At 36.4% G+C, this 27,301-nt stretch overlaps 1 long non-coding RNA gene and 1 pseudogene across 1 annotated transcript; both read left to right on the plus strand.

Moving 5' to 3' along the window:
* Positions 1-2,515: 2,515 nt before the first annotated feature.
* Positions 2,516-3,396, plus strand: LOC102543884 (small ribosomal subunit protein uS2-like; annotated as a pseudogene).
* A 2,672-nt stretch (positions 3,397-6,068) lies between these two features.
* LOC140689774 (uncharacterized) lies at positions 6,069-27,064 on the plus strand. The gene is made up of 3 exons (XR_012064883.1): positions 6,069-6,151; positions 10,098-10,168; positions 26,980-27,064. It is a non-coding gene; the product is annotated as an uncharacterized lncRNA (long non-coding RNA).
* The last annotated feature ends 237 nt before the right edge of the window (positions 27,065-27,301 follow it).

Here is a 27,301-nt window from a genome sequence, read left to right on the forward strand (position 1 = left end):
TTGGAAATAAATATGTTAATTTAGGATGACTGCTCTAGACCATTTCCCAATACATGTACAACTTCAGTTTGCAGGAGATTCTGCTGCGTTTTCAAATGAATGTTATTGTAACACATACAATAAGATGTTAAAATGAAACATTTTTCTCAGTTTTAGCTAAGGTGTCAGAAATCCAAAAGCAACAACAAAAAAATAGATGGCACATAGTCTCACATTTCAAACAGAGGTGGTAGACATATTATGCAGTATCTATAAAAGACAAGGTAGAGAATTTTTTATGAGGCCATAAACCAAGAACTCACCTCTAAAAGAGTTAGTGCTGAAAAGTCTGAGAGAAGCTATCTGTTTGGGAAAAAAAGTTGTACTGAGACCCTATGGAATTTTACTATTCCATACAGGAAGGAGTGAAAAGACCAAGTAAGAGAGACCTTAATACTATGTGCCCTGAACTCTTAACTTATAACTTGAAAAGTCTAAACCGAAAAATGGATGCTAGAAGCTCTGAATGAGAACAGGCAGCTGCGTTTGAGGGTTCTAGAATCCAAGATTGTCTCAGTACCCAGGATGCATTAGTATTTCTCCAAGGACCAACTTTGAGTCTCACAGAAGAATATGGAGGCACTTCAAACCTTGCCTCATAGTAACATCAGTGTACATCATAGAGTACTGAGCTCCAGGGACTGAAAAATGACATGTACTTAGCTAGATGAAAATGCATGGCCCACTTATTCGGAAGCACAGTCAAATGGTCCTGGAGGAAGGCTTCTAGTGAAGCAATAAAAGCATCTGTTCTCTCTTGCATCGCTAAACCCAGGAAGCACCAATGTGAATTACACTGGGTACCAATTTAAAAAGATATTACTTTTGTCCCTTACATCATTTCCCTCTCCTGCTTCATCCCTGGAAGAGCCAAAGGCAGTTTCTTAAGTGGAGAATAAAAGAAGAAGAAATAAGAAACTTAATTGTTCCCTATTTCCCAAACCTAAGGCAGATCTTTTAATTCCTACATACTTCAGTGTGTATTTCCTAAAAACCAGGACATTCTTTTGCACGATATTACAATGATTGAAGTAAGAAATTACTTGATACAATATTGTTATCTAATCTATAAACCTTAGTGGAAATTCTACTAATTTTCTCACTAGTCACTTTTACAGCAAAAGAATGTATACATATATATATATAAGCATATATATATATATTTTTTTCCTGATCCAATATTCAATCCAAAATCACAAATTACATTTATAGGTCATTTATATTTAGATGTCTTTAACCTGGAAAAGCATTTGATGATATTACCTGATCTTCACATGATCGATGACTTCAGGCCAGACTGTATGTAGAGTTCTCTTATTGCATCTGTTTGTTTGTTTGGAGCTTTTCTTATGATTAGATTCAGGATCTGCATTTTTGGCAAGAGCATCCCAAAAGTGATAGTGTGTCCTTTTCAATGCATAATGTCAGGCAGCACCTGACACCGATTGTCTCATTACTGGGTAACCATGATCCCTTGGTTAGGTGGTGTCTACCAGATCTGTGTACTGTAATATTTGTTCTAACTGTTTTTAATTAATAACTATCTTGTGGGGAGATTCTATATGAGTTGGTAAATATCCTGGTTTTCATCATAATTTCACTCACTATCATTCACTCACACAATTCCTACCTAAACAAATATTATGGTAATGCCTGGGAAGTGGGTAGTTTTGTAACTCTAGCATTTCTTCCATTTTATTGAAATTCTCCTGTAAGTAAACATTTCCTCTCTCTCCACTTACTTATTTTATTCATTCATATTGACATGGACCCCCGGATCTTAATTTACTCTCCGAGTAGGAAAGAGTCCATCCCCTACACTAACTATCAAACAACAGTATTGTGCTTCACTTTGGGCCAATTTAGATTACATTTCTACATTGAATCAAACACTGTAACCAGATGATTTGCACACTTGTCATCTTAGGCCTATTTGAAATATCTATCAGTAGAGTTTGTGATGGGCTCAACCTCACCCAAACCACGAGCTGCTATACAGTGGGGGTGAAAATGAACTGATGCTGCAGAAACGTCCACAATATACAGAACACCTGGTAACCACTTCAGGTGTACCAGTATATCTGTTTGAAAGTAGGGGTAGAGGAGGTACTCAGTTGGTACAGCTGCATAGATCATTTCCATATTTCCACTTCAGAATTCCATGAGGAGTTCCTCTTTCCTTTAACTTGAGATGCTCAGACTCCCTATATCTATAGGGCTTTTATCCTTGGGCCAAATTAAAAACAATGTTTTAGATTCTCTCCCTATCCCATATATCTCTGTTCTTACTGATCATCGGATAGCAAGGGGTGGATAAGGGGAGGAAAAATTTAAAGACATTCCTATGTGTCTCCTTTTCCCTTATACACTCTATTTCAAAACCAAAAGAAAACTTGAGCTTTTCCACACTACCCAGAGAGGGGTCCATATGGCGCTGTTCCGGATTCCCATCGTAACTTAAAGGGAAACTTTCACAATGTCCAGAGCCCTTGATGTCCTGCAAATGAAGGAGGAGAGTGTCCTCAAATTCCTTGTGGCAGGAGCCCCCCTAGGTGGCAGCAACCTTAACCTCCAAATGGAGCAGTGCATCTACAAAAGGAGAAGTGATGGCATCTACATCATAAATCTGAAGAGAACCTGGGAGAAGCTTCTGCTGGCAGCTCGGGCCATTGTTGCCATTGAAACCCCAGCTGATGTCAGTGTCGTATTCTCCCTGAATACTGGCCAGCGAGCTGTGCTGAAGTTTGCTGCTGCCACTGGAGCCACGTCTATTGCTGGCCGCTTCATGCCTGGAACCTTCACTAACCAGATCCAGGCAGCTTTCCGGGAAAGCTTTCTGGTGGTTACCGATCCCAGGGCTGATCACCAGCCTCTCACCAAGGCATCTTACATTAACCTGCCTACCATCGCTCTGTGTAACACAGACTCCCCTTTATGCCATGTGGATATTGCCATCCCATGCAGCAACAAGGGAGCTCACTCAGTGGGTCTGGTGTGGTGGATGCTCGCTCTGGGAGGTTCTGCGCATGCGCGGCACCATCTCCCAGGAACACCCGTGGGAGGTCATGCCTGATCTCTACTTCTACAGAGATCCTGAAGAGACTGAGAAGAAAGAGCAGACTGCAGCTGAAAAGGCTGTGACCATGGAGGAATTTCAGGGTGAATGGATGGCTCCCGCTCCTGAGTTCACTGCTACTCAGCCTGAGGTGGCAGACTGGTCCAAAGGTGTTCAGGTGCCCTCTGTGCCTATTCAGTGGTTCCCTACTGAAGACTGGAGTGCTCAGCCCATCACCAAGGACTGCAGCTCCCACTGCTCAGGCCAGCGAATGGGTTGCAACAACCTCCGAGTGGCTGTAAGCTGTTCTTTCCACAAACTCTTAAAATGGAAATAGATTGACAGAAAATAAACAGTTTCTAAAAAAAGAAAAAAGAAAACTTGAGATAAGGTTATTTGTTACAAAGAAATATTGGTAAGAAAGTTAACGTATTTTAAGAAATTTAACATGTTTGAATTTAGAACTGAATATGATCCTTTATTTCCATTATGGCAAGAAAAGAAAAATGGAAAAGCTGTCAAGGTTTAATAATAAAACATTTCCAAGATTACTTGTACTGTAACTCAGTAGTTTCAACTTTTTTTGGTATACATGTATTTTTTATTGAAGTATAGTCAGTTTACAATGTTGTGTCAATTTCTGGTGTACAGCACAATGCTTCAGTCATACATGAACATACATATATTTGTTTTCATATTCTTTTTCACCATAAGTTACTACAAGATACTTAATATAGCTCCCTGTGCTATACAGTATGAACTTCTTGTTTATCTATGTTATATATATTAGTTAATATCTTTTCTATTTTCTGTTTATGACTTACAAGACTTTGCAGTGTGGGAAAATGTTCACAGAAATGAAAGCATTTAATTGACACTTTTTGTTTTTGATTTCTTCTTGCTAAATGTGTGTTCTTGTGCCTTAAAAAAAAAAAAAAACTAGGAAAATTTCTAAATGTGATGCATACCTGCCAAGAGAAGAAAAGTCTCATTCTTAGGAAGATAGACAATTGCATTAGGATAGCCTGATAAAAATAAAAATTAATTATTTGTAAGTCTTAAGGGAAATCATTAGACTAAACAGGAATGCTAACAGAACATACTGTTTAAGGGGAAAGGAGGCTCTTTTCCCATCATACTGACTAATTAATGCAGAAACTAAACATAAATATAATAATCATGGTGTATTTGTTTCCACTGCATTGTGTGAATGAATGTCTCCAAGGAATAGACAATCAGGTGGAATCAGAATTAAGGACATCTTTCCTGAATTTCAAAGTCCCAAATTAGCATTAACTGTTATTCAGAATACCGATCTTCAAAACTATCTTGCTGAAATCATCTTTGTTTTTGGAATACATTCCTTATTATTTGTTCAGTGTTTTGAATGTAGCTCCTCAAAGAGAAAAAATTTGCTAATTAAATTCCTTACAAGGATGTAGAAGAACAGAGACCATAATCCCGTCCCGAGTTAATGGGTAGATCCTTGGGGCTCAGTCCACTGCACAATGACATGAAGAAGGAGACAATGGACCTTAATTCCTGATAGGCTACAAGCATTCTTGTGATAAATAAGATGAGTAGCCCCAAGGCATGTTAAGACGCATATGGAATTCACCATCCTAATGGGGAAAATACAGCCTCCAGACGGAAGGACCCAGAAGCCTGTAAAAGAAGGGCAGAGACGGGGCAGCAGTGAGTTATCCCGACACCTCCATCTTGTTGCCTTCCATAGAGATTGTCCCAACAATAAGCAGGGTTGATAATGTTCAGGCAGCAGTGTAAATTTCTGGCTAGATGGGTAATATGGGCAATGTTTATACACTGCCTTTGGAAGCGAGAAGCCTACTATCCTGTGGGGATATGAAATAGTAAGTTAATTTGGTGACACCCTCTAGGATCTTCCTTCTCTCTCTCTCCCAATCGCCACCTGGCAGAGTCAAGACTTTGCATAGAACCTGACTACCTGCAATTCTACAGGGTAATGATGACCCAGAGAATCATTATTTTATTCCTTGGAAATTTTTTGTGACTTCGATATACTCAAGATTGATGGCCTAAGGAATATGTATGTATTAAACACAAATATCCTTTTGCACTTTTCCCTTTACTTTCATACAGGGAAGAATTTATCAATATCTAAAATTTAAAACTGTCACCATCATTATATTACTTATATATCATCAAATTTTCAGGTATTAATATGAAGAATGAACTTTAAAAAATTAAAATTTGCCTGGTGAATGAACAGAAGTATATATTGCCTGAATTTTTAAGAAATTAAAATGCTAAAAAATTTTAAAAGACTATCAAAGAACTCACCAGAGCTCTTACTGGTGAGGTGTGTAACCTGGGTTGCTTCTTATCATGTAGTCGACTGGCTTATGTCCTGGATTCCCTGACTTGACCCATCCTCCAGGATCGTTTCCTACCAGGACTGCTGTGGGTTGGAGGAGAAGTTGGAGGCACAGGTTACAGGTAGAGATTTGGGGGTGAAAGATTCTGAAGACCTCTGAAAGCATGTGAAGGAACGGAGGGATAACCTGAGCATTCCTTTCTTGCACCAGCTGGAAGCATTTTTCCTCCTGTCAGCAATAAGCTAATTGCTCTGTTCAGTCTTCAGGTATGCCAAACCGAGCTCTGTTGGGTTGTTGCTCCAGTCAGATGGCAGAAGACCCTTCATTCCCTCAATCTGTAGATTTCCAATCTGCTCACTTGGTTACCTTCCTCTATGAATAGTTTTCCAGTGTGGACTCTCTCCAGATCTTTTTTACTCTCCCTTATGTCTCACATCAGCTGGTACAGATTTAAATGTTACAATGTTGTAACAAGGAGCTCTGACTGAATCTAGGTTTAGCAAGATGGGGTGTCCTTTATCTTATGCAAAATACATTTAATTCCTAAATCAAAGTGGACAGATATTACAACAAGGCCTCCTTTTCAGGGTAGCCTAACATGTTTGTATTTTTGTAGAAAAGTCATGGAGCAGTGGATGGGCACTAAACCAGTTCTAAGAGGAGGTTACTGGAGAAGCAAGATGAGAAGGAAAGCAACCATGTAGGTATCTTATCTGGCAGTGATGCAAAGCCAGAAATTAGGGGGAAGAATCACTTGAAAACGGCAGATGGCAGAGGTTAAAAGCCTACATTTGGGGCTCAGACCACCTAGATTTGGAACCTAATTTACTATCTTAATGCTTTGATTTTCTCATAAGAAGTGGGGCCAGTATTCTTCACTACCTATTTTTAAAGTTGTTATGTCAATTGCAAGGGCAATCATTAGTAGGTGCTAATTATGTTATCAAAAATTTTCTGATTAATAAACCATCATCAGTCAGAGGAAACTTGAGAAAAAAGAGAATTCTCTTCAAATGTTTAAGTGGCCTAGCTGTCAATCAGAGAAGAATTACCTATAGATCTGTGGGTTTGAACCTGAACCAGCAGAAGGAATTTAACTGGAAACAGATTTAAATCACTTTATGGAAGAATTTTGTTATTTTTAATATAAACTTTTAAAATAAGAAAATAAATAGGTATTTATAGCAGAAATTTTGAAAAATTGAGAGAATTTCAAAGGAAAAAAGAACAGCACAGAATCCTAGGGATGGAAAAACTCTTTCGCCTGGAAATAGTTGAATAAAAGTTATTTATTAGAATTTCTTTCACTGTTAGAGATTCTTCAAGTTAACTTTTTTTGATACTCAGTTTTCTTATTGAATTTGAAAACAAATGAGGAGATATAGTCAAGCCATCGTTTAGCTAAACAAAAATGACAGGAACATCTGAGAATGCCTGCAATAAAGTGTGACCATCTTCATCAGCCTGGCTTGTTATGATGGGTTCTGCTTTGTTGGGATGAGAATTATTTTGTTCCTGTATGCATGAAATATGCAAGTATTGCCCCTCAAACTCACTAAAGGAATTAAAACTATAATTTGGTATTTTCTGAAGATCAATCAATAGCCCTGTATAAAATATACATCCTGTATAAAATAATTTATACTTTAGAACAGAACATTGATATTCTGTTAACAGTCTGTTTTTGTCCTAGTTTAAAATAAAGATTATGATTATGTAAATTGAGGTACCTCCCAGCTAATCATTAACCAAAGTATGTCACTTAAAAGCTCCTATTGCTTTAATTCACTGCATCCCCCGAACCCAGCCCTGCTAATATGTTAGTTGGGTATGATTTCTGCCAGTAACTGGCCAGAACTTTTACCCAGGCAAATTAACAAGTCATTTCAATGATGCCGGACTACAGTTTTAGTTGCCTTTTCCATGCTGAAGAGATTTTCTTTTTCTTTGTGACAATACTGAGAATCGTTCAGGAAGATGTTACCTGTTTCTTGTCATTTTACACCCATTATCTTGTTCCATTGCTATCTTGACATGTTTGCTTCTCACAGCTTTGACTCAGGAGACTGAGATAATAAATGAGTTTAGGCTGTGTTTGGAAAAGACCAGAAATTCTTGAGAATGACTGCCCTCTGAGAAGCCTGCGCAGCTGCACTCTGCCCCCATTCGGCTCAGCAGGCTGGCCAGGGCTGGCTTCTCTGACTAGCATCAGTAGTTCGTCCCTGCGCAGAATTTACATTCCCCTCTTGGGTGGAAGAGGAGACCCTTGTGCGAAAGATTGCCATGTAACAGTTGGACCCATTGCTCATATGAATTCCCTGAGAACTCAGACAGAAGTGCGGTGAACCTTGCTTCTCCCTCCTCAGGAATAATTGCTGGAGATTGGATGAGGATCTCATTCCATTCAGCACTCCAGTCTATGTCACTTTAGCTTTGTCACCTTCTCTAATCAGCCATGATCCTTTATCCCCTCATCCTGATTTCTTCTTAGCATTTCCATCGTCCAATCTATTGTGCTGTATTTTGTTATTCAGTTATGTTTGTCTCCATCCTCCATCAAAATAAGAACAAGGACTCTGCTTTTACCTATTACTGCAACCCCTATGCCTAAAACAGTATCTGGAACTCTGTAGATATTCAATCATATTTGTTGAATAAATGATAAATGACCTTGCTGGAGGGACGTATTACAAAAACAGTTGAAAACTATGATGGTTTGCCTTATCATGCACATGTGTTTTCTTGCCTCCCGCATAAGCACTCATGTCAGCATACAAACATAGAAATCAAGAGTGGTTTGCATGATCATCTCCTATGAAAAAGGATCCGTACTCAATAAATAGTTATTAACTGAGTAAAGGCATTAATGAAAGCATGAATTTGACAACCAGTGCAGAGTTGTTTTTCTAATTAGAGCTCTGAAAGAAATATCTAGGAAGAAAAATAGAAAGAAATGGGGCAGCCTTATTATACTTTCTTGCAAAACTGTGGGGATGTTATGAGAAAGGCGGTGATCTTTTCCTTCTAATTGTTAATAATGAGATTGTGAGAAAAATCCTAGATCCCCAAATAAAATATAAACCAATGCATCCCATTGGATGATAAATAAGTTGAAATTTTCATAGAATAGTTAGGAAAACATTTCAATTTGCTCCTCATTTCACTGAAGATACAATTTTAACTTTTTGGTCAGAGGTGATGACAATTTTTCTCATCAAAAAAGCACAGCTAAATGGAACAGCAAGGCCTGCCAGAGTGTCTTCCATCTCAAGGTCCAATTTAAAAATAACTTTCTGTCTTCCCTAAAGATATGGTAACAGTGTGAAGAGAGCCTTGAGCGGCCTCCAGCAGATAGAGGTATTTTCAGTCCTTTAATAAACATTGACTGGACCTACCTTTTAAAGACACAGCTGGCTCCCAGGGCACTTTCAGACCTACTGTGCATAAGCTGGACCACGAGGAGGTCCTGAGACAGTGGATCACCTTCCAAGAGCCAAGGAGCCAGCAGTACCACATTACCTCCCAGCTCCTGGGAGGATCTTCTTGGTTTAGTCCTACACATAAATGCACAGATGCTCTCAATGGCCTGGCAGGGTGCCCAGTGCAGGAAAATGTGTGATGCTTCTTCTTGCAAAGTACCATTAAAAGTCATGGACCATGACCAGACTGAGTTATGAGATGCTCCTTAGCTTTCTGGCTTATTCCTTCTGTCTTCAGTGTCCGTCCAAGTTTTCTCTATAGCCGTTTCTCAGTTCCTAAATTTTGGGCAATACAGTTTGAGGAAGAATTTCCCCTCACATATATTAAGTAATAAAATATTAAAAAGTACATTTCAGAATGCTAATTAAAAAAAACTTGTATCTAGTGCTATGTGTGCAAAGTACTATCTTTATGGGGACTTCTTTAAAGAAAAGAACTTCCAACTTCTGACAGCTTTCTCTGACAATCCCTAATGATAATTTTTCTTCCTTTATAAGAAATGAAAATTTCAACTTCTCAAAAATGTTAGACATTTAACATACATTAGGTCACTCAGTCTTCACTACCATTACTATGATGGATGATTATGTTTTTAGAGATGAAAGAGCAGAAACACAGAGAAATCAAGTCACACACCTAGTAAACAGTGGACTTGAGATTCAAAATCATGTAAAAGTCACCAGTTGCTCCTCAGTAGAGTGTGTGAGGTAAGCCCTCGGATGTTTGTTGAGGGAACAGTTATCTGTTGAGTGTAGAGCCGTTGGGAGGCTTAATGTAGCCAACATAAATCCTCCAAAGTAATTCGGAAACACTCACAGTTCATTTTATTAGTATATTCATTGTAAGTCTCTCCCAGTATCTCCCAGAAGACTCACTGTCTTCACCATCCTTTTGTCTCACGACTTTGCTCCAGACCAGTTTGGCTGGTCCCATTGTATCCATCAATGAAAAGGTCCTACTAGAAGTGGTTTGAGGTGTGCTTTGGTGCACCTTTGTGTGTTTCCTACACCCACCTCCTTGCAGCTTCATTCGTAATGCTTAGTTAAATCCTATTCATATGTGTGCCCTCTTCTGGTGCCCTGGAGAAGTACATAATTTTTTCCCTGACATTCTCTGCTCTTGGGCTATGTCATTTCACATGCAATCTGTACCTTTTTTCCTGACAGATCTATCTTGCCCAAGTTCTCAGCCTAATCTTTGAAGACACAGAGCCGGAAAGCCCTGTTGCATGGGAAAGGTCAGTTGGTCATGAACTAAAAGAGACAGACAGTTCATGGTTTGCAGCCTCAGAATCAAGTGAGAATGCTTAACTCTCAAAGAAAGCTGACAGAAGCTTCTAAAATGCATCACACTCCCCTACAATGAGAGTTGGATACACAGGGTTGAAAGCTAAGAGACACCACTCTAGCAGTGCCACTCTGTCGTATTTTGAAAAGTTGCCGCAAATTACAAATATCAGCTTTTTAAAATATATAATAACCAACACAGAGTTCTTAGAAGGAGGTCATTAGTAGCTTATTCTGTGGTATTTCAGAGAAGTGCTTGAAGTAACCAGGGTCATTTCAGTTCCCAGTACCTCATCACGGTAGGCAAAAAAGGCAGCCCTATCATATAAAGACCCCATCCTTTATATGGGAACCACAACACTGCCAGCATTGAATATTTCTTCAGTATTTACTGTGTGCAGGCTTAGCACTAGGAACTGTACATATATTATGATATTTAGTAGCTGAGACAGGTACTGACATTATCATCTTCATTTTGCATATGAGGAACTTGAGACATAGGAAAATTAAGTAACTCACCCAATGCACAACTAAGTAAATGGAGCTAAGATTTGAACCCTGGCAATATAACTGTTGCATAGCCTTTGCTTGCTTAACAGGAGCCAGAAGAGTATCCCTTTAAATATATTTGGGTGAAAGGGGCAGAATGGAAAACTGGATAAGCAATAATTTATTGTCTTGAGGTTACCTTCTCAGGGTACAATACTTGAAACTCTGGCAAGGATCTCCAGGAATGTGGCAAACACAATGCTAAGATGGCTCTTAGAGGGATGAAGAAAGACTGGGCTAATGTTGAGCAAAGCAGAATGCCTGAGTTGCCCTGGAAGATGGTAGTGAAGGAATACCAAGATTGAGGGAAGTGGGTAGGGAGGAATGATACATTATGTAAATTAAGAAAATCCCAGAGGGTGGGAAGGGATAGATGGGATTTCAAAATTGTAGAACAGATAAACAAGATTATACTGTATAGCGCAGGGAAATATACACAAGATCTTATGGTAGCTCACAGAGAAAAAAATGTGATAATGAATATATATATATGTTCATGTATAACTGAAAAATTATGCTGAACACTGGAATTTGACACAACATTGTAAAATGATTATAAATCAATAAAAATGTTTTAAAAAATAAATAAAATTAAAAAAAAGAAAATCCCCCAGAGGGTTGTGTACCATGGAAAGGCTCAGAGGACACGACAAGCTGTTTCCCAAACCTATCAGAAATGATCTGGTATAAGAAGGGTATCAGCAGCACTGAGAAGTTCAGAGGTGGCTCTGCAGGTCAGGGCTGATGGTAGAGGAAGCAGTTCTAGGCTTGAGCTCATTACTATCCATGGAGATGATGAGGCTTCAAATTAATAGAGGTTAAATGTTGGTGCATAATTGCCTAACAATTTCTTTGACGGCAACAAGGTTGAAGGGACATCCAGTGGGCTTTGCTTGGCCCGCATAGGGTTGTGGAGATGGCTAATAGAACATGGTGTCCCTACAAAAAAGAGTAGACTGGCAAGTACTTTTTTAAGGTTAATGTGAACAATTAAAAGGATGTAAGGATGAAAGAAAAGGAGACTGAAGATGGTAAGAAGTCACAATCTCTTGCTTAGACCCCAGAACTAAGTTCATTTTCAAATCCAGAACCCACTGAGAGAAGAGGTGATTGGTTCACTAAGAGAAAACAACATGAAATACCATGGCAAATGTGTTCTGTGATGATTTCCCCAATTCTTCCTCAAAGGAACCTATGCATATTTACTTAAGTGACTTTTCCTGGAGGAATAAGAATATCCAGACATTCCAAAGACTATTAGACCTGGTGTCTGAGCTGATACCCAGAGAACCAAAGCATCATCACAGTCACCCTATTAGAGTAGGGGCAGAGTGATAAATGAATTTCCTGCACATAGTGCCCATGGCCAAGTGTTCTCTCTTAATCAGGGCCCAGTTATGCACCAAGAGCTGTTTCTCAAAAGGTTTATACTCTAGCAATGACATCAGATTCATGCAATGGATGCAACAAGGACTTCTACTTAGTTAAGCCTACACTAATCTACATTCTGTCATCACTCTCCTGGATTCATCTAGATTCTACAGAAGTAGAAGGGCAAATTAAATCTAGATATGTATGATGCTTAATTTTGTATATCAACTTGACTGGGCCATCGAGTACCCAGACATTTAGTTAAACATTATTTGAGGTGTGTCTGTGAAGATGTTTCTGGGTAAGAGCAGAGACTGAGTAAAGAAAATTGCCCTACTTGATGTGAGTGGGGCCTCGTCAATCAATGGAAGACCTGACTGACTGAGATGAGACATTCATCTTTTCCTGCCTTTGGACTCAAATGGAAACACTGGTTCTTCTAGGGTCTTGAGCCTGCTGGTTTTCAGACTGGAACTTAAGAAAGCTGTCCTGGTTCTTAGACTTTTGACTCAAGCTAGAACTACATCAGTGACTCTCCTGAGTCTCCAGCTTGCTGACTGCAGCTCTTGGGGCTTCTCAGCCTCCATATCATGTAAAGTGATTCCTTACAATAAACCCCTTTCTCTATCTGCCTGCCTGCCTGTCTGTCTGTCTGTCTGTCTGTCTCTCTCTCTCTCTCTCTATTTACCTACCTACCTACCTATTTAACCTTTCAAACTCTTTCTCTAAAATTCATCAGTGAGTTTGCACCAAGGCTGCATTTCCCACTGACTACTGCTTCTCCAGGACTGGCAGGAAGAGATAGTAATGCAGGCCTATTCCTGGGAGATGTAAGGCTCTTTTGACTGCAACCTTGGCTCAAGGACTCCTTATTGACTTTGTCACAATGTTCTTAGACATGCACATCAGTCTAAGACTTTTCTGACTCAATCTTCATCACAGGAGTTAGACTGCTACCACAGTGTGTCAGCCCCCTTTATATCATAGGTATTTTCCCCAAGATATCCCTTTACCATCTAGTCATATCGTGGTGTCTTCCTGAAGGACCTGAATAGAAGAAGGGAAGCTTACTTTTCAATTTTGCCTTGGTCTGTATTCTTCCAAAAAGCAGCACTTGAGATAACTTCTTGGGTTCGGTCTATCTGGGAGACATTCCCAGGATGCTGAAGTGGGGAAGCAGAGAGAGTGCGACAAGGAAGGAAGATAAGCCAATATGAGGATGTGTTATGGAGGTTACTGTAGTGGGCAGTGGGGACTCCACTACTCCTAGAATCTTCATCGTAAAGGACAGGAGCTGGATCGTTTATCCATGAGCTGCTGCCCCCGTTGTTGATGGTTTCTCCACAGTTCCAGGCTGTGCTGGGTTGGTTCCTGCACATCAGAGAATGTTTTAGGGCAGAGTGTGAGATGCATGGTGCAGGGGAGAACAGGGCCACTGCTGATCTTTTCCTCTTTGAATTTCTAGTGACTTAAACACTTATTTGTTTCTCAATAAACACTGAATAACTGAATAAGTAAATGAATGAACAAGGAAACGATGGATTGTTTAAGATCCTCTACTTTAGCAGTCCTCAAGTACCAGTCTGTGAATGGACAGTATCAGAATCATCTCTGGAGATTAAAAAAAAAAGTCAAATATTTTAAGGTTTTATCTTTTGAATACCGATGATATGGTAGACTTGATATAACCCAATTATCTGTTTTTAAAAAAATGTCTTCTGTGACTTAAAGGTAGAGCCCACACTGGGGTCTACTGATCTGATCTCACCAACTAAAGCTCCTCTTTCTTTGCTTCTAGTGGAAGATACTTTGTGATATGTTCTCCCAAACACCTGAGCTGTAGCTTTTTAGGTTTTGTGTGTAAATCTTTCACTCAGTTTGACGTTTTCCATTTGCCAGTGATTGAGGACAGTTTTAGAGACAGAAATAAAATCTATAATTATATGTCATTTCAGGTATAGACAATATTTTCCCACCACAGTTTAGTACTAACTGAAGTGAATTAAGTTTCACATCTTTCCATTTCCCAGTTAGGAATTATCAGGAGTTAATAATTCTAAACCTACCTTAAATAAAAGGTATCTTCAAAAGGAGTGTCTCAGTGCTCATGATTGGAGCTGAGCTCAAGAGCAGACACAGAAATGACCAGAGGCCAGGCTTTTGGCATTGCTCAGTTTCACTTCTGGTAACTTTTAATTCTGTCATTTAAATGCATAGACTAAAGGATAGAAAAAGAAGTTTTCTACAATTTTAAGAACTGAAGTTTTAAAGAGTGAGGGAAATAGATATAAGAAAGAGGGTGTAGGAATTTTGAGGTATAAAAGCATGCGTCACACTTGTCCTAGAATCTTGTGGGCACACTTTTTAGTTTTAATACATATGGGGAAGCAGCTGCTTTGATGTCATCTTTTGGCCACTCAGAGCCACCCTCTGTCTTTTTCAGGGGTTTCATCCAAACAATTCCATGTATAAATTAATATGTAAAATCAAGACTTCTATTATCTCTTTCTGGCCACACTATCTCAGAACAAGATGACAGTAATCATGGAGCAGGAAAAAGGATGTGACCCATAAACATCTTAGCACTGCCTCTGACTTAAATATATTTTCACATTATAGAATAATGTAGACTCAGAAAATTCAAAAGATTCTAAGAAGGAAAAATGGAAGATAAAGGCAACCAAATATAATTAAAATTGTGGTTTTATTTCTTTGTAGTTATATGTGCTTATTAGTTTCGAGTAGTCTGTAGGTTAATCAATGAATACATGAAAAATGGCTGATAAATGGATAGATAATGTCATTCTCTTATATACAACATTTTTACATACTTTTTCAAACTCACAAGTATAATTATTCATTGAAAATATTTTATAGAAATTTTAATGGCTGCCTGCACATATTCTTTATTTATTTAACCTTTTCCAAATTGTTACCTAGATTCATTTTCCCTTTTCCCCCCTAGTATCAGTCACAGTATCATGATCATATATATACAGAAAGTTTTTTAAGATATTAACCATTATTTCTTTAATTTTATAAAAGAATCATGGTGTCAAAAAGTTTGAAAGTTTGTACATGTCTTGACGTGATATTTTTAAGCCCTTGAGGAAAAGCCAAATGGAAGAAAGAAAACACTATAAATGTTCATGTGGATTGCACAGTGTTTCTATTTTTAGTATATAATTGTTTGGACATAAGCTGGAGAAAAGGACAAAGAAGTGTAGGAATACGTGGGTCTAAAAAGGTGTTTCCCGCTGGAAAGCATGATGGTGGCATGGGGATTTCCTCCCTCTTTTCCTCCCACTGCACATTAGCCTTCTTGGATTATCACATGGTTAAGATTAGGAAGCAGCTGTGAACTGTCAGGCACAAATGGGAAGATATCTTCCATTTATTCACTCAACGAATGTTGATTGAGTTACTACTGCATGCCAGGAAACATTAGGTCCTGGAGATACAGAAGTGAAAGAGAAGGACAAAATCCACTGAGGAGTCAGGAGAGTAGGTGCGAGGCAGAGGATTTCAAGCAGGTCACTCATAGGAAGTAACCAGCTGAATTGCTGCCTTGGATTTGGGGGTCAAGGAAAGGCTCTCGGAGGAAGACAAGCTGAAGCTCAGATGCAAAGGGCAAGAAGGAATCAATTCTATTGGCCCTCAAAGAGAAAGACTCTCAAAGCATGATGAACAATGAGGACAAGTTTTCTTGGTAAAGAGTTTGCTCTGTCATAGGAAATAAATGAAGGGCGGTGCAATTGAAATCTATCACCCTCTTCAATTATGAATCTAGGGAAAATAAAACAATATAGCATAAGAAGTATCTGTTATTTTATTATTAGAAATCACATATCCTTTCATATTAAATTATAGTTTTGCAGCTATATTTAAATTATATTTATACTCATTACGTTAAAATTATAGTAGCTATTATATCTGTTGCTAAATGTTATTATTTCATGTTTTAATAAAATAGCATATTTATTACTGTAACAAATTTCTTTTAAAAATATTTTGATGACTACATCAACATAATTGGTTTGCTTTTTTAACTTTATGACTTTCAAACATTATTCTGAAAAAGAAATCATAATTTCATCAAGAGGTTGAGAGGATTTATGGCACCAAAAACAATATGGACCATTGTCGAAAGAAAAGGAGAAAGTTTTTGGAATTTTTATCAACAATGTGATAGAGATTGAATCATTAGTTCTTGGGTTGTCCAAACCAAAGAGTCAATTAACCCAAATAACCACAGCAAAAATTCGTATGTGCTTTTTTCTTTTTCTTTTTTAAAAATCAGCTTTACGGTGACACATCATAATTACCTCAAGTCCATAGTTTGAATTAGGATTCATTCTTCATGTTGTACATTCTGTGGAGTTAGATAAATGCATCATGACATGTATCCACCATTATAGTAGCATACAAAGTTGCTTCACTGCCTCCAAAATCCTCTGTGCTCCACCAATTTATCCCTTCTTCCCCACTACCCCCTGGCAACCACTGAAAGTTTTAGTCTCCATAGGTTTTTCCTGTTCCAGAATGTCATATAGTTGGAATCATACAGTGCATAGCCTTTTCAGATTGATTTCTTTCACTTAGTAATATGCATTTAAGTTTCCTCCATGTCTTTACATGGCCTGATGGCTCATCTCTGAATAATATTCCATTGTCTGGATGTACCTAAGTTTATTATCCATTCACTTCTTAAAGGACATGATGGCTTCTGGGTTTTGGCATTATAAATAAAGCTACTGTAAACATGTGTGCAGGTTGTTATGTAGAGATGAGATTTTAATTCTTTTGGTTAAATAACAGAGTGAGGTTGCGAGATTGTAGAGTAAAAGTATGTTTAGTTTTGTAAGAAGCACCAAACTGTCTTCTGAAGTGGCTGGACCATTTTGCATTCCCACCAGAAACACATGAAAGTTACTGTTGCTCCACATCCCCATTGGCATTTGTTATTGTCAGTGTCATGGATTTTGGCCATTCTAATGGGTGCACAGTGGTACCTTATTGTTATTTTAAATTGTGGTTCCCTGATGACATATGACGTGGAGCATCTTTTCATGTGCTTAGTTGCCATCTGTATATCTTGTTTGTTGATTTCTTAGTTCAAACAGGCACATAGTTCCTCCCTAGCAAAGGACTTTTCATTTGAAAGTGGCTAGTAGATGTTTGTTCAGGTAGTTGAATTTGGCTGCAAAGAATATGGAATCCATTTCATTGGTGATTTCCCAACTCAAAAGTTCGTTGCAGTTCAATGAGGGCCTCTTCTAGATATTTCAATGTTTAAATGTTTAAAGAATCAAAAATTTCCCTTAGAAAGTAGTGAACCTAATAAATTTGTAGGGAAGCTTCCAGTAGACATGCTTTATTAGAGGACCATAAAATGTACCATTAAATGAAAAGGATAATTTTCCAGCCTTCTCACTGCCATCTTGCAGTTGCTCAGAAATCTTTGAGAGGGCTTCACCCCTCATTAGATGAAATCCCAACTGGATCACTGTGATGTGACAAGTAATTTGGCCTCTTCAATTCTGTCAACACAGTTAGAAAACTGAATGAAAATTGAATTATTGTGAATCAACCTTTGTACCTCAGTTTATTTTCCCTGGGTAAAGGACAAGTAAGCATTTTTCATTTACTCATAGTGGGAAAAATAATCCTTTGAATTGATTATAGGAGTCTTTAACTAATGAAGTCATCTCTGGGGTCACCACTTTAGATGTCTAAAGATAATTTGGTGCAACATACTTAGTACTTACCCAAAAATAAAATGCACTTATTTGATAACTGAAGAGCTTGAACTATGCACGCTTTATCAGCAAGTCGTGACATTTGCATTTAAAATTTACCCTTACAGGTCAGATTGAAGAAATAATTATGAATATGCACGACTAGAGGTGTTGAAATATTATTTAGTCATCCTGAAAAAAATATTGCTGTGATTCTCTGTTGAGATTTCCAATACAGTTTTCCTTGAAAATAATTGAGGCTTTGTCATGGAGAACAGGTTAGTTTGCTTGTTTGTTTGTTTTAGGATCAAATATGTTTTTAGAAATTTCTGGATATTCGATGGATTAGAAATGATAACTATTTTCTAGTACTCCTGGAATTTTATTCTGTGTTTTAAACAGCTTTATTGAAGCATAATTGAAGCATAATCACAGTTTTATTTATTAATACAATTTGTTATTTTAAAAGTTTTAGCACTACAGAAAATTTATAATAAAGGTACAGAGACATTCTTTATACCTCAAACCCCGTTCCCCATGATATTAACATCTCATATTACTGTGATATATTTATCACAACAAATGAAATGATAATGACACGTGATTATTAACTAAAGCCCATGCTTTAGTTAGAGTTCTGCCATTTTTACCTAATGATACTATATTGCATATCATCATCATCACGACTCCCTTAGTCTCCTCTCGGTTGTGGCAGTTTCTAAGTTTTCTTGTTTTTGACGACCTTGACAGTTTTGAAGCATACTAGTCAGGTATTTTGTAGAATGTCCCTCTGTTGGAATTTGTTCGATGTCTTTCTCATGATTACAATACAGTTATATGGTTTTGTGTGGATGGCCACAGAGGTCATGTCATTCTCATCACATCACTTCAAGGGTACAGATTATCAACATGACTTATCACTGTTGATGTTAACCTTAATTGCATGGTTTAAATGGTGCTTGACAGGTGTCTGCAATGTTTCTTTTCTTCCTTCTCATATTGTGCTCTTTGGGGAGAACTCACTATGCATAGGCCACACTTAAGGGGTGAGTAGTTATGTTCCACCTCCACGAGAACAGGATATCTACAAAAATTGTTTGGAATTCTTCTGCATGGAAGATTTGTTTACTCTCTTAATTTATTTATTCAATTACTCATTTATATAAGTATGGATTTATATGCTGGTTTATAATTTATAATTTATTACTCTTATATATTTTTTTGCTCAAATTGTTCCACTTTGGCTAATGGGAGCTTTTTCATTTGGTTCCTGCGTCCCTTTGACAACTTGATCCATCACTGTAATTTGTTGAGTACCTCCTTATTTTCAGACTCTGTATAGTGTTCCAGGCTCATTTGATGTATTTATTGCTCCAGCAGTAGAATCAGCCTTTTCTTCAAGGACCCTTGCCTTTTTTTTTGGAAAATGATATTAGAAAAAAGATTTGGGTGTGAGATGTGCTTGTTGCTACTGAGGTATTGTTTCTAGACCCTCTCAGGTGGCAGAGCAAAAACTTAGTGTGCATACTAACCCATACTCATATAAAAATCAATAAATATTTCTATATGTATTCATCTGAATCTATGTCAAGCTCAAAATGAGCTCATACTGATGTCTTCAACTCTAATTCATTACCACAGGCATCATTCTACCTTCTCCCCTTGCTGGTCTGCAAGCCTCTTTTCTAACAGTGAGTCTAAGCATGACTCCCATTGTCTGCTATTTACTGAAATATTCAATTCCAATATACACATACAGTGACTTCGGAATTCTTATTCTTTATCCCTATGGGAGAGAACTTTACCAACTAGAGTATAAATACTTTTGCCATCAATTTTACAGTCTTCACCCATTTTCAAAGTTACTTAGGTAATTGTTCCCCTTTTTGTCTCATTCCCTTCAATTAGGGTATCTTATAAATTTGTCTTACAGATTCTTTTGTCATAATCTGCATTCCTTTATAGGGTCCCCCAAACTTAAACAATTTTTTATCTTTAATTTATATATTCTAGGTTTTACTTTTGTGCCATAAAGGGCTATGGGTTTTTGACACATGGGTAGTGTCTTGTATCTATCATTATAGGATTACAGAATATTATACTGTTATATCCCCCAAATGCCCTGTACTTGGCTTATTCAATCCTTCTCCCTCCTGAAAGCCCTAGGAACAATTGATCTGCTTACCATCTGCATAGTTTTGTCTTCTCTAGTATGTCACATAAGTGGAATCAAACAGTATGCAGACTTCCTGGACTGGCTTTTTTCACTTAACATTATGCGTTTAAGATTCATCATTGTTTTTGTGTAGATTGATAAGCTCATTCTTTTTGTCACTGAATAGAAATCTGTTATATGGCTATAGCAGTTTATTCATCCATTCACCTATTGAAGGGCATTTTACTTGCTTCTGATTTTTCACAATTTTAATTGTGCTACTATAAATATTTGTGTTCAGGATTTTGTGTGGACATAAGTTTTCAAATAAGTCGTGTAAGTACTTGAAAGTGTTATTGCTAGATCATATGGTAATACTATATTTAGCTTTGTAATTAACTGCCAAACTCTCTTCCCAATTGTCTGTACCATTTTACATTTCAAACAATAAGAAATGAGTTTCTGTTATTCTACATTTTTGTCAACATTTGCTACTGTCCAATTTTTAAATTTCTGCCTTTCTAAATAGGTGTGTAATGGTCTCTCACTGTTGTTTTAACATTCATTTATGTAATAACATATAATGTTAAGCAATTCCAATATGCTTAATTTGTCGCCTGTCTATTTTTTGGCAGGTGTCTGTTCAGATCTTTCGTCTACTTTTCAACTCAGTTCTTCATTTCTGACTTTGGAATTTTAAGATGATTATATATTTTGGATACAAGAACTATATCAGAAATGTGATCTACAAATATTTTCTCTCAGCATATGGCTTCTATTTTTGTTCCTTTAACAATGTCACCTTCACAAACCAAATTTTTTAATCTTAATAAGATTTAATTAATCAATTTTTTATTTAATGGATGGTGCTTTTGGTGTTGTATCTAAAATCTCATCACTAAACACATGGTCATGTAGCATTTCTTTTATCTTTTCTTCCAGAAGATTTATGGTTTGTATTTTGCATTTATATCTATGATTGATTTTCATTTTTTGGAAGCTATAAGTTCTGTGTCTGAGTTCGTTTATTTGCAAGTGGTCACCAAATTGTTCCAGATTGCCTTTGTAAATCGATCATCCTTTCTCCATTGAATTGCTTTGGCATCTTTGTTAAGGGCTAGACATTTACTTGTTCTTCAGATGGAAGCCATTGTGTAAAATGGGCAGGTACAGACACTCTTTCCTTCTTCTAGTTCTAATAATGCACTGTTTCTTCCAACTGAAGAGTCCTTGCACATATGCCTTCCTTTATTTGGAAAACTTTTCTTCTTCTTCACTTATTTAACTTTCAGATCTCAAATCAAATGCCACATCCTTTACAGTCCTTATGACCATTTGTAATGACTTATTAGGATAATCTATAAGCCTGATGAGGATAGGACTAGTGCCTATTTGGCTCAGTGGAGTTTATCCCTAGTGCCTACCCGAGTGCCAGGGACCATTTCCATGGAAGCCACCTTAAACAATATTCTGGGAAACCTCTTACCCTACGTCCAACATGTCTTTCTTTTATCTTAATGGAAATAGACTGGTGCACAAATTTTGAAATAAACTAGTTCAGCAAGTGAATACAGAATATTATACACAGTGCTTTGCACTTCCTGGAATTAGTTAATTGGCTTTTGATTTTTTCAGAAAAGAATCAAAAAAAAAACCTGAAATTCAAAAGCCTGGGCATCAAATTGAAGGTCTATTATAGAAAAAAAAATTGTACAGGGATGCATATTGTCAACAATTCTATGAAATTTATTCTAGATGGACCTTAGGAATCAAGTCCCCAAGAGTACATCTGGCTATGAAGTGGGAGCAAGTAAGAATCTTGTATAGGATTTGCCACTCCTGAATGTTTTTAGGCACTCTGAGAAGTCCTTCATTTTGTAAAATATCTTGCTCTCATGGAAACTACATATATTGCCTATCATGGTAGTAATTCAACAGCAAAATGCTTGAGTTACGTAGAGACATTTAAAAAGTCTTTGAACATACTTTAAAAACCTCTCAGGATCTATTTTCTTAATATTTTGTGTGAAAAAGAAGTAAAATGCATCTTGCATTCAGTACTGGAAAACTGATTTAGAAATCATCTAAGTATGATGCATTATTTGGGCCATAAAAAGTCAGTTCTTCTCCAAAGTTAACCCCTTTCTCCACACATACATCATATGAAGATATGTGTATTTTTCATATACTTAAAATAAAATTTTGGAAGTCTGAGTTTTCTTGCCTGCATTTGAGTTAAGCAAATCAATGTAGAGCAACATTTTTTTCTATTAGTTAATATCATGTCAAAAGTTGAAAGAACCATTTTCTTCAGAAGGCAGAGTAAACAATGCCATGAGAGCTTATTTATGACTCAAATAAATTTCTCAAAAGAAGTTGGAGATTTCATTTCCAACCATAACTTAGTATGAAATATTTTTAATTATCCTTTTCACCAATATTTATAATTAATAAAGGGAAAAACATGGAAATTTTAAATATTGGAGATACGAATTCAAATTCACATAAGAGCAGGTGTTAGGGAGTGCCAGGGCAGGTGAGGCATTGCTGGTATTCAGCTAACAGAATGTCCCTTAATACAAAATGTACTTTTGACAATTGCGTGATGAAGAAGAAACACATGAAATTGCTTTTATGTTGTTTATTGACCTATGTATTACATAAATGTTGAATTGTGACTCAAAGAATGAAGAATTGTCATTGTACAGTTAGGAAAGAAAAAAATGTACTTAACATACAGAGGTTTGTCAAACTTCATAAGTCATGTTAATGTGAATACATTTTCTTAATCTTGATATTCAAAAACTAAAAATAAATTTAAGTATGGATGAACACTGTCTTGAGCCTATTTGGAGCTAGCAAATTCTTCAAACAGTTACCTAAAAATTCTTCCTAACATCCAACCTAAAAGGACAATAAAGATGGAAAATTCTGGAAAAATAATAAAAGATGTTTATTTCATCAATAATTACTTAAAAAATTTTGTCCTGAATGATGACCAAAATGCTGTGTTTCCTCTTCTAGAAGTCTGTAGTTCATGTGCATTCAATAAATATTGACTCATTTGTTTTTTTAATGTAGGACACTAATTAGACATATAGAATATGTAAATAACTCTAAGGTCTAGTAGTGAAAATAAATCAAATGCAACAAAAATGTTATAAATCAACACAGGCATATGTGCTCAAGTGGCCAAAATAATGTGAATTTACAAACGAAAGAAGGAATCTGATACTTTCCCTGGGATTTAGCAACAGCAAATTGTTTCAGACAACAGTTTAGCAAAACTGTGATTGCACCAATGGACTATTGGGTTAGCATATTTCTAAACATTAAATCAGTTATGGAAAGTCTTAGTGTCTGGAAAGAAAAGGGGGTCTTTAAATTGCAGGAAGATCTAGCCTGGAGACAAGGGCAGAATCCCTACAGTTCTACCATATATTTTTGGCTAACCCCCTAGCAGTCCGCTTGCTTTTGGTGCTAACTATGGTCACTTCTCTAAAAAATATCTTTGTTAAGATAAGAGTAATGAGTTGAATGGTGCCCTCAAAGTGATATTTCTAAGTCTTTACCCCAGAAACCTTGGAATGTGTCATTTGGAAAAGGATCTTTGCAGATCTTAAGATGAGATCATTCTGGATTATCTGGGGGAGCCCTATATCCAATAACAAGTGTTCTTGTCAGAGACAGATAAGAAGACACAGACACAGACACTGAGGAGAAGACCCTGAGAAGAGAGAGGCAGAGTCAGGGAACCCCTGAACTATGCTTAGCTGGAAAGGCAATGAAGGATTCATTTCTAGACACTACAGAGGGAGCATAATCCTGCCAATACCTTGCTTTCAGATTCCTGACCTCCAGAAATCTGAGAGAATATATTTCTGTTGTTTCAAACCACAAAGATTTTGTTAATTTGTTAAAGCAGCCAAAGGGAATTTACACAATTAGCTTCTAGAAAGACTTGCCTTCTGTGCTGTTCCTCAAATGTGCTATGTAAGCCCTTCTTTAGGACTTGTTATTCCCCCTGCTTGAACACTCTTCTCCAATTACTCTCCCTTCCTCACTCCATTCAAGTCTCTGCTCAAATACCACTTGATGAGAAAAGCTTCCACTGATCACCAAAGCTAAAATAGCAGCTCCATCCCACACTTCCTTGCTCTACTTTTCTTCTTAACTTTGACTATCACTTATCAGTGGAATATAAGCATTAGGGGATGGTGATCCTATCTCTTGTTTATTGCTATAGATTCTACACTAAGAAACTTCCTTGTACATAGTGGGTACTCGATAAATATATGTTGAATGATTGAATGAAATAAAGGCCAAGTTTTTGTTTGTTTGTTTCTTTGTTTTGGTGGGATATATGGCAGACAGGAGAGAAAAATAGTTTTCAGCTAATGACAATAATATAATATTATGTAAGTGATGGCCTCTACTTACCTGAAACAAGCTCACTGATGATAAAACAGAGAGACCCAAAATTCATTGCTGATGCCAGAATATTAGGAACATGTGTAGGTAAACTTAGGGGTAAAGGCACTGTCTATAAATTTACGCACTTTAATACTAAGAAGCGTTATATGACCAATTGCTCATTTTAATCTCTATTTACATTAAGAGCATATGCATGATTGGAACTTTATGCTGTACACCAGAAGTTGACACATTGTAACTGACTATACTTCAATTAAAAAATAATTTTAAAGAAGAGTAGTGGCTCTTAATTTTTAAGCATTAAAATTTTCTCTATCCTTTGTTCTTTTTCAAGAAGTTAATGATGTGTAAACACACTTTAATAAAATAGGAGGGCATGCTGTTTAAAAAACTCCTGCTGGTTTAAGTGAACTCTTTTTAATGTAATGAAAGGGCCAATGCTCAATTTTTCCAAATCAGTTGTTTAAAATCACGTTTGCCACTTTAATGATAGATAAGCTTTGTTCTTTTCATTGAGCTTTTTTCTTTTTTACCCCATGAATTGGAGATCTGAAGTAACATCTTTTTTAAAATTTCTTTTTTTTAATTGACATATAGTTGATGTACAGTATTATATAATTTACAGGTATAAAATATAGAGATTCACAATTTTTAATTATATTCCATTTATAGTTATTATAAAATATTGACCATATTCCCTGTGTTGTACAATATATCCTTGTAGCTTGTTTAATACCTAATAGTTTGTACCTCTTAAGCTCCTGCCAAATTTTCTCTCCTCCCTTCCCTCTCCCCATGGGTAACCACTAGTTTGTTCTCTGTATCTGTGATCTGCTTCTCTTTTTTTTGTTATAATCACTAGTTTGTTGCATTTTGTTAGATTCCACATATAAGTGATATCATACAGTATTTGTCTTTGTCTGACTTATTTCCTTTAGCATAACATCCCCCAAGTCCATTCATGTTTCTGCAAATGGCAACATTTCATTCCTTTTTATGGCTGAGTAGTATTCCATTATATATGTATATATAATAACATCTATGTATATATATTACATATTCTTTATCAATTCATCTTTATCATTCATCTTAATTGTCATCTGGACACTTAAGTTGCTTCTGTATCTTGACAATTGTAAATAATGCTGCTATGAACATTAGGGTGCATGTATCTTTTTAAATTAGCATTTTTGCTTTTTTACTGATATATAACCAGGAGTGAAATTGCTGGGTCATATGGTAGTTCTAGTTTTAGCTTTTTGAGAATGCTTCATACTGTTTTCCACAGTGGTTGTACCAATTTACATTCCCACCAATGGTGTATAAGTGTTCCCTTTTTTCTACATCCTTACTAACACTTGTTATTTGTGTTCTTTTTGATGATAGTCATTCTGGCAAGTGTGAGGTGATATCTCACTGTGGTTTTGATTTGCATATCCCTGATGATTAGTGATGTTGAGCATCTTTTCATGTGCCTCTTGGCACTGGCACAAAAACAGACACATAGATTGGTGAACAGAATAGAAAGACCAGAAATAAACCCATATACTTATGGTCAATTAATCTATGACAACGGAGGCAAGGATACACAATGGAGAAAAGACAATCTCTTCAATAAGTAGTGCTGGGTAAACTGGGCAGCTATATACAAATGAAATGAGATCATTCCCTAACACCATATACAAAAATAAACTCAAAATGGATTAAAGATCTAAATGTAAGACCAGAAACCATAAAACTCTTAGAAGAAAACATAGGCAGAATACTCTTCGACATAAATCATAGCAATATTATTTTGGATATGTCTCCTAAAGCAAAGAAGATAAAAGCAAAAATAAACAAGTGGGACCTCATTAAACTTAAAAGCTTTTGCACAGCAAAGAAAACCATCAAAAACATGAAAAGACATCCTACTGAATGGGAGAAGATACTTGCAAATGATACGACTGATTAGGGGTTAATATCCAAAATATATTAACAGCTCGTATAATTCAATATCAAAAAAACAAAAAATTCCATTTAACATAGACATTACTCCAAAGAGGGTAACATCTTTATCTGCCACTGGGAGAAGGAAATTATAAGACCAGAATTAAGAAATTCCTTTTTTATACAATTCTATCATACAATCTATTAATTTTTCATAAGAATGAATAATTGAATCATCAACATTTTTTTCTTCAGACATTTCCCTTTCTTCCAAAAATTTTGGGAAATCATAAAAATCACAAATATCTTCTCAATTTTCAAGAGTGAAAATTTATTACTTTTTAATCTTCAACTAATTGTGAGTTTAATAGGCTTGTAAATATCTAGTGCATTATTAAACAGTGTACTGTTTTCAAAAATCTTCAATAAAATTTATCAAATGAAAAAATTATTTTATTTTTGAGTTAAAATTATGGAAAAGTAATTTTTTGCCATACTATATGATTTTGTTTTTTGAGTCTACTTAAAGAATCAACTGATTCAAATAAACTTTAAACTTTTGCCTCTTCTTTCATTTTTGAGTTAGAATATGAAAGAGTTGCCTTCAGAAGTTATTTTTCTTAAGTAATGAGGATCACGACATTGACCCAGTTCATCAAGTGAATTCTTTCCTATGAATAAAAGGGTGAGGAAAAATATTGATTTAATATTTTACTCTGGGTTACTATACAGAAATTTTAGAAATAAGTTACATGGGGGAATAAAGAGGTCATTATAGAAAATGGTGTCAAAGCAAAATGTCATCAAAGTTAAATAGGCAAAGAAGGCTTTATTCAAAGCTATTATCATGGGGAGAGAGTACAGAACTCAATCTGAATTCAGCTGTTGAAAAAAATGATGGGGGGGGT

The sequence above is a fragment of the Vicugna pacos genome, chromosome 3, assembly GCF_048564905.1.
Source record: "Vicugna pacos chromosome 3, VicPac4, whole genome shotgun sequence".
Taxonomy (NCBI): Eukaryota; Metazoa; Chordata; class Mammalia; order Artiodactyla; family Camelidae; genus Vicugna; species Vicugna pacos.